This window comes from Acomys russatus, chromosome 2 (assembly GCF_903995435.1).
Source record: "Acomys russatus chromosome 2, mAcoRus1.1, whole genome shotgun sequence".
In the NCBI taxonomy this organism is placed as follows: domain Eukaryota; kingdom Metazoa; phylum Chordata; class Mammalia; order Rodentia; family Muridae; genus Acomys; species Acomys russatus.
In genome coordinates this window covers 5,069,629-5,078,222 of record NC_067138.1, presented here as the reverse complement: position 1 = coordinate 5,078,222, position 8,594 = coordinate 5,069,629, and the positions used below count along the sequence as shown (strand labels likewise).

Here is an 8,594-nt window from a genome sequence, read left to right as displayed (position 1 = left end):
GTGTGTGTGTGTCTGTCGATCTGTCTGTCTATCTATCTGTCTGTCTGACCATCTGTCTGTCTGTTTTTTTTTTTTTTAAACAGGGTTTTTTTGTAGCCTTGCTGCCCTGGAACTTCTTCTGTAGACAAAGCTATCTTCACCCTCATGGAGATCTGCCTGTTTTTGCCTCCTGGGTGCTACAAATAATTTTCTTAACTATTCTAAGTATAAGAAGCCCAAGATCAAGATTCTGTCTCTGTATCAGTTTTGTGTGAGACCTCAAATGATAGTGAAAGTATGTAGTCTGTCTTTCTTAATTAGCATCTTAAGAATAAACATATGAAATGAATACCTGAATTATTTTAATGTATTTTGGTCATATTCACCCACTTTCTCTACCCACAAAGTTTTGTGTCCTTTTAATCCACCCATCCCAATTTATGTACAGAGACATTCTTGTGTATGTGGCCTTCCAGTGGAGAGAGGTCAACTTACCAGGGGCCTATAGTCTTGTAAAAGACTGTCTCTAGTTTTCCTAGAGCCTAAGAGTGACCAGTGCTTATATAGTTTGTGGTTGGATTTTGTGCCCAGATCCACTTTCCATGCTGATATTTGTCCTGGCTTAGGCTTGCACAAGCGTTGTACATACTGTCACAGCTGTTGTGAGTTCATGTGTGTCCTGCTGTGTCCAGAACAAAATATTTCCTTACATTCCTCCAGTGCCTTTGCCTTTAATAACAGCCCCTATGGGCTTGGGGCTTCCCTCTTAAACTATGTGACTTAATACTCACCATCTCTCATAGATCCTTTCTCCAAATATAGAGACAGAGAGAGTTAGGACTTAACACTGAAGATGGGCTCTAAGGAAGGAAAGATTTAGTAGAAGACTAGAGCATTTTGCTTTTTAGTAATTGGTCCTAAGAACACAATGTTTTTCATGGCACCATTACCTTTAAACAAGTCTGTGTTATATAATATGGTGCATGTGGCTTATGTGTTTCTATAAATTCAAGCATTATAAAGATGGAGTGTTGAAAAGAACAAGAGTTTAAAATCTTTATTTATTCATGCAAATGTTTAGGACTAAGTGCAAAGAAGGATTTTTCAGTAAATACCATAATTCAGAAATTGAAGAGGCTTGGAGTAAAAAATAACACTTGAATGTATTAAAACTCCCACCTGCCATTTTCTGTAAAAGAAAAGAAAGCCTGGAGAGGCAAGATGTCAGTGTAATCCTGTAATTAATTGGTGGTTGCATCAATACCAAAATTGGTACAAGAACTCTTTGACTAGTATTTTAGCCAGCATCCCAAATGCCATGCTTTAACTATACATTAGTTATTTTGCTCTGAAGATGATAATGTCTGCTAATCAAGAATGTCAAATATTAACTAAAACCATTAGTCCAAGTGCTTTTTAATCCTCGATTCATTTACTATATTTCATAAAAGAAAAATGACCACCCTATGTTTAATTTTTAACCTCATCATTAGAAGACTATGTTTATGTTATAAAGGAAGATGTTGATAATGACATTAATCTTACAATCTAGACTCCATAAATTAATAAGATACATAATTTCATATTATATTCATCTCTTGGGGGAATAAACTCAAACAATGGTACATACGTTTGAAACAAGAAACAAAATGTGCATTGGGACAGTCCGTAGCGGTTGACTCTATTCACTTGCGTCCACAGAGGACATGTCATAGTTTCTCAGCATTGTATGCATTCTAGGAATTTCATTAAGGTTAAATCAGTTTTTGATTACTTTAGGGCAAAAATCAAAGGAACTGTATTCTGTATTGAAAACCATTTCAGTTCAGCAACTTCAATTCTTTTCAGTTTTCTTTTAAATTAGACGTAGAGAAATATGTGAAATCTGTAAATAAGCCAAATTTTATAGAAGCATGTGGAAATTATGGAAGAGTATAAGCACCCCAATACAGTCACCTCAAATCTATCTTTATCTCTCTGATTAACCTAAGAACCTGCCAGAGCAAATGTCAATGGCCCATGTTTTTGGCAAAGTTTACCCTGGAGAGCTGAGTGCACGTTACCCTCTCCCTCAATCCTAATTGCACTTTCACTGGCACCATGTTGGTAACTTGGAGTTGAACATTGTGAGAGTGTTTATACCATGATCATGCACAGTTGTTCTATAAATCAAGATCTCATCCTATGTGCAATGCCGGCACAGAGACAATTTGACATGAAGATTCATATTCTTGAATCTAAAACAGCCTAGATATCAGGAAGAAAACTGTGAGGACTATGTGGTATGATACAAGACTATAACTACAGCACATGGGCGGTGTGGGCAGTAGGACCAGGAGTCCAAGGCCAACCTCAGCCCAGGAACTTAATAAGTTTGAAGGCATTCTCCCTTTCAAAAGACTCTATCACAAATTATGATGGTGATGGTGATGGTGATGATGATGATGATGATGATGATGATGATGATGATAATAATAATAATAATAATAATAATAATAATAATAATAATAATAATAATAATGATAATAGAGGTCAGAAGCCAGAAATTGTTTTAAATTTATCCACCAATCATATTATAATGAAGACAAAACCCATAATCATACACTTATTTATTCTTTGACTACAATACCAGAATGATTTTAATAGTGTGCCCCTACCTTACTAGGGGGAAAATATGAATGAAATGATGACGAGCATTTAAATTGTATTTGCTTTCATATATCAGAACTTTTAAAAAAGTTGCTGTGTCATCTTTGAACCTGCTTATCCACATCAAAAATAGGACCCAGTACCTTTGTTAGGCTTGTTTTAAGAATTAGTACACGTTGTTCCTACTCACCCCTTGGGACAGCCTGATAAAATGTTTGAGGCTATTTGCAATTAAACACAAATTAAAGAAAGGTTCATAGAAAAGGCATTCACAATCTCAGATTCAGGATTTCTCTCACTCTGTCCTAAGCTCTTGTTACTAAACAAAATATTGTTATATATTCTGTTAAGATAGGTAAAACTGAATCTAAAAATATTAGCCAGTAATATCTTTTACTGATAAACAGCAACATTCTAAAGCAGAAAAAAATTGAATTAAGCTGTCTTTTCCCTAAATCCTCATGAAAACTCAGCTTATTTTTCCGAAATTTCATGAAAAGTATTGGCATAGCCAAGGTGAATTCAATACAATTAAAAATTTGTGTTTTAGAGGGAGGGTAGACACAAGCAATTTTTTCTATTCATCAAGTAATTTAATAGTAATAATATGTTTTGAGACAAATTTCAGAGCTCCAATATCTATATGCACTCTTTGTAGGCATAAAGCTATTGTGTAGTTTAAATTCTGATTTCTTGTCTACATGTTGTGTAAACTCTACTCCCCTATTGTCTCCCTGATATGTCAATAAAGCACCTTACAGCCAGTCGATGAGGCAGGGAGAGAATAGGGCTGGACTTTCTGCCAGCCAGAAAAGAGGAGTGAGAAAAGCGGAGGATTCTCAGCTAAGGGTGGAGGTCAAAGGAAAATCAGGAGGAAGGAGCTGTAGCCAGGAAAGCTACAAAGTGCTTGAATCCCTGGGGCTTTGCCCTGAGTAAGACAAAATAGCATAGAGAGTTAAGCTGGGTGTGGTGGCCTATGCTTTTAATCCCAGCACTCTGGAGGCATTGGCAGGGGGATCAATGTGAGTTCAAGGCCAGCCTGGTCTACACAGCCAGTCCAGGACAGCCAAGGCTACACAGAGAAACCCTGTCTCGAAAAACAACAACAAACAAAACAAAACAAAAAAGAACAGACTTAAATGGTTGTGAAGCCTTGTATAATAAAAGAGTTGCAATAACTTGTGTGATAGTTGGGTTAGGAAATAAGCTAAGAGAAACAAACACAGTTTGATAAAAATAACTGTAACAGCTCTACTATAATCAAAATAGTTTATTCAATCGAAGGAAAACTATTAAATTTAATTCACAAAATGACACCAGAATCTGTGCGTCTATTATCCTCGTACCAGAGAGCAGTTCCTGCTATGAAGCAATATGGGTATCCTTAGAGCATAAAAAAGACACTTGCAAAAATCTAAGCTGGAAGCTAGTGTTCAGGAGATTTTTGAGCATACCTGATTAAAAGTCATTCACTTATTTAAAAACATGTTCCTGAGTTCACACTATAAAGAATAATTCTATAGCTTCATAAACACATCATTAATAATTTTGGCGGCCCCTTGTTTTTTCCCCTGATTACAATAGAAAAACTGAGACCACTGATAACTGAAAGTATCAAAGTTTAGTTGCTGACACTAGACTGCATTTTGTCTTTGCACTTCGTTCACATTGTCAAATGTGACATCTGTCACAGTTACCATATATGCTCTGCAGCAAGCACAGACACATTGACTTCTAAGTAGTCAGTTAAATCAGATGATTCCTCTGGAAAAAAAAAAAGACTGCTAAGTGGCTAGTTGTTTGTAAAATTATAGTGCAATCTTAGAGACAAATTAGTGGGGCAATCAGAAAATCTCTGTACTCAGGCTTGGCTTCTCCACTCAAGGTCTCAGTCTGTTTACAAAGGAGTACACAATGTTTCAGGAACACAGCTGAAACTGATATCCAAAGATACAAAATATTCCGGCCAATTCCTAGAAAAGGAATGGACTTAGTGAAAAGTAACTCTGACATATATAAACTGGCTTCCATTCTTACCCTCCCAGAAAATCACCAGACTTTTGTTTTTCAAAAGTAGGAGGGGGAAGGTCTTTAAGATTCCATTTTTCCTAGGCTTGTCTAAAAAGCTGTCCCTTATATAATGGACAATTTCATCTCCCAGATCTCCCAGGAAAGGTTACCTCTATCACAGCTGTGTTTGTATGTGTTCTAGACTTTCCCCTTGGCTCTCTATACACAAGAAGATGAACGCAGGCGTAACGAGAAAGAAATTGCACTTCTTTTCTCCCATTCACATCAATTTACCAAACTATACCATGACTGTGTTTTATTTATCGAATTTGGTTTCCTATTTTTTAATAGAGGGAAACAATGAAGTATCATCTGGATTAAAAGTGTCTGGTGGCATGAGGACTATGAGAAGTCATAAGACAACATGCATTAGTGCACTGGAGCACTGCCCTGTGATATCTACAAAAAGGATTATTAAGAATGCTATTAACTAGGGCTATTGGGTATTAGAGCAGCATTAACTGTTACCAAAAAACTGCATCTCCTACAAATGTATTATAGAACCTTTTCTTTTTTTCTGAAATGAAGATTCTATTCTTAACTGCCTTTGACTTTTAGAAAATAAAAACAGGGAATTATGATCGAGAAACCAAATTCACTACAAAGTACAAAAGAAGAATGTCAACCAATTGCCCCTTTAAGAGATTTCTTCATTGCTGGTGGGAATGCAAACTAGTACAACCACTTTGGAAATCTATCTGGCACTTTCTCAGAAAAATTGGAATAGGGCTTCCTCAAGACCCAGCTATTCCACTCCTTGGAATATACCCAGAAGATGCACTACCACACAACAGGGACATATGCTCAACCATGTTCATAGCTGCCTTATTCATAATAGCCAGAACATGGAAACAGCCTAAGTGTTCCTCAGTAGAAGAATGGATAAAGAAACTGTGGTACATTTACACTATGGAATACTACTCAGCTATTAAAAACAAGGAATTTCCGAAATTTGTGGACAAATGGATTGAACTAGAAATTATCATAATGAGTGAGTTCATCCAGAAGCAAAAAGAGTTAAATGGTATATACTCACTTATATCGAGACACTAGTCCAAGGGGTGCATCCCCATGGAAAACTTTACCTACCAGGAAAGTGGGTCAAAGGGGAGGACATCCTATTGAGACTTTAGGTGTGAGAAGCCTGGGAGAATGAGGAAATAGAAGGATCCAGAGGGTCCTGGAAAACTCCAGGCGGGTCTGGGCCCTGGTGTCCTCCTCAAACTATGACACCAGTCAAGGAAAATATAGGCAGTAAACTTCGAACCCCTACCCAGACTAGCCGATGGACAGGACATTCTCCACTGTTAAGTGGAGAAGGAGATCTGACTTTCACACAAACTCTGGTGCCCCATATTTGACCATGTCCCTTGGATGGAGACGCCTGGTGGCACTCAGAGGAAGGATAATAGGTCATCAAGAAGAGACTCGATACCCTATGTATACAGGGGGAGGAGGTCTCCCTCAGTCACAGACATAGGGGAGGGAAATGGGGGGAAGCGGGAGGGAGGGAGGAATGAGAGAATACAAGGGATGGGCTAACAACTGAGATGTAATTTGAATAAATTAATAATAAAAAAAGGAAAATACAAAAAGAGAGAGAGAGAGAAAGAGAGAGAGAGAGAGAGAGAGAGAGAGAGAGAGAGAGAGAGAGAGAGAGAGAGAGAGAATTCATCCCTGGTATCCAGATTCCTAAACATCACATTTATCCAAATATTGCCATTAGCTGCCATTGATAAGACAAATGCAGTGCTTGCTACTGTGCTTGTTTTAATGAGTTATTTGAAAAAAAATTTGGAATGGAAGATGGATGATCCTGGCTCCTTGCATGAGCTTCTCAGTTGATTGTTCCCAGCCTCTTTGAGCATCTATTCACTCAAAATATTAACTAGGAATCCTTGGATAGAGCACATTAAACAGCACTACTTGCTTATTAGCTATATTTGATGATGTAAGGTCCATAAAGACATACACTTTCAATTTTTCTTCTGACTGAGCACTGACATCACCACTCATGTTCCTTAGGAGCTGGACGACTTAACTGCTGTCTGTTAAACCTGTCACCAAATGACACTGAGAGTCTCAACTCATGGCCCGGCTTCTAGTGTGTTCTAATATCACAAGGAGCCCTTTGCTGCCCCATTCAAATTCCCCCGACCTCTCTCCTTCCTCTTCTATTCTTTTTTTAATGTTAACCAATTTTTTTTAAAGCAAAACAAACAAAGACAGCATTGTTTCACATTCTTGCAATCTTTTTCTGCCTAACAGCAGAAGACATTTGGGATAAGTGCAGAACGCTTTCACCTGCAGTTGCACTGGAGCCGGTAAGGATTTCAGGACCTCTGAAGATCCATTAGGTACATGAAAACCACAGCAACATAAGCTTCTCAAAAGCACCCACTGAGTTAGCATCAGGATGGCAGCTCCTTCCATGGCTAGCATGTTTAAAGGAAACCTGAGTGCTTGTTAATTCAGTCTGAACAGTTCTTTCTACCTGTTTAGGCCAGCAATGAAACCCAGGGTCTTGAGCAAACACTCTACAGCTACAACCCTCAGCCCCCAAACTGAAATTTCTTTTCTGGTAACGAGGTCTCCTGGACTGAAAGGATCCTTCTACCTAATTCCCAAGTAGCTTGGATTACAGGAATATATATATATATATATATATATATATATATATATATATATATATATATATATATATATAAACTGTACAAACATCAATTTTAAAGTTACTCTAGTGCCAGCCAAGATTACACAGTATGGTTTTTTGTGAACATTGTTCTAGAGAACACAACATGCCATACACGATCAGCACTAACACTGTAGTGTTATAAGCTTACAAAGCCATTGTTGGTGCCTGCTTGATACCTTTTACTTGTTCTTAAACTCCCTCCTGAGAGACGAAGCAAGCCCAGAGCCAATCTGGCTGGTCCAAGGCTGCCATGTCCTTTCTTCTTCATTCAGCTGCCTGGTGGCATCTCAGAAGGAAGACAGAGCCCGAGGTGTTTCTGGGTGCCGATGACCCACACTTTAACAGGTTCCTTTTGACCCTGTCTATGATGCACCCACAGGAGTGCTTTGCCCTGATGAGGAACAGTGCACTTTTCGATGTTGGCTTTCTGGCTTTGAAGAGGCACCTTTTCAGGTCACCCTTTCCACATACATAGGTAAGACTGCAACCATTCTCGAACTTAAGGACTTTGACACACACACAAATTATAGCTGTGAGAACAGCAAACTACGAAGACCAAGGAAAAGGAAACAAGATAAAACATGGTTCTATCTAAGTTTATAACTAACAGGAAGTCAAGTCACTAAAGGAATAACAAAGAAGAAGCTGTACAGAGGCTTTTCCTGGTGCCCATACTTTTATGGCAGCAGCAGTGGATGTGGATTACCCTCAGCGGCACCAACAGCAGCGCGGGCGAGCAGTGCTTGAAGAGAAAAAGTGGAACGCAGTAGCCCTCTGGGCCTAGGATATTGCGGTTGATAACTGTGCCATCTGCAGGAACCACACTATGGAAGTCAGGTCAACCAGGCATCTGCTTCTCCTGGAGAGTGTACCATTGCATGGGAGCCCCATTTCCACTGCATCTCTTGATAGCTCAGAAAGGGGCAGGTGTGTCCATTGGACAACGGAGAGTGGGGATTCCTCTTCTATTCTTAAGCTGGTTATCTCATTGCATTAAGGGTTAGCTTGGAAATATATGCTACCAAGTTCTGATGACTTATATGCTAAGGAAAATAGAGCTTGTAGGCTCATCTGGCAAAAACAAATGAATAAATAAAAGGTACATAGAGCTAATATAGCAATTTAAAGTGTGGTGCTGGGAGTAAGAACCCTTGAATATTGTTTCTACTTCATTCTGAAGTGATAGGGTTCTCTGAAAAGT

At 38.6% G+C, this 8,594-nt stretch overlaps 1 pseudogene; it reads left to right on the top strand.

Moving 5' to 3' along the window:
* Positions 1–8,072: 8,072 nt before the first annotated feature.
* LOC127205861 (E3 ubiquitin-protein ligase RBX1-like) lies at positions 8,073–8,368 on the top strand (annotated as a pseudogene).
* Positions 8,369–8,594: the final 226 nt, after the last annotated feature.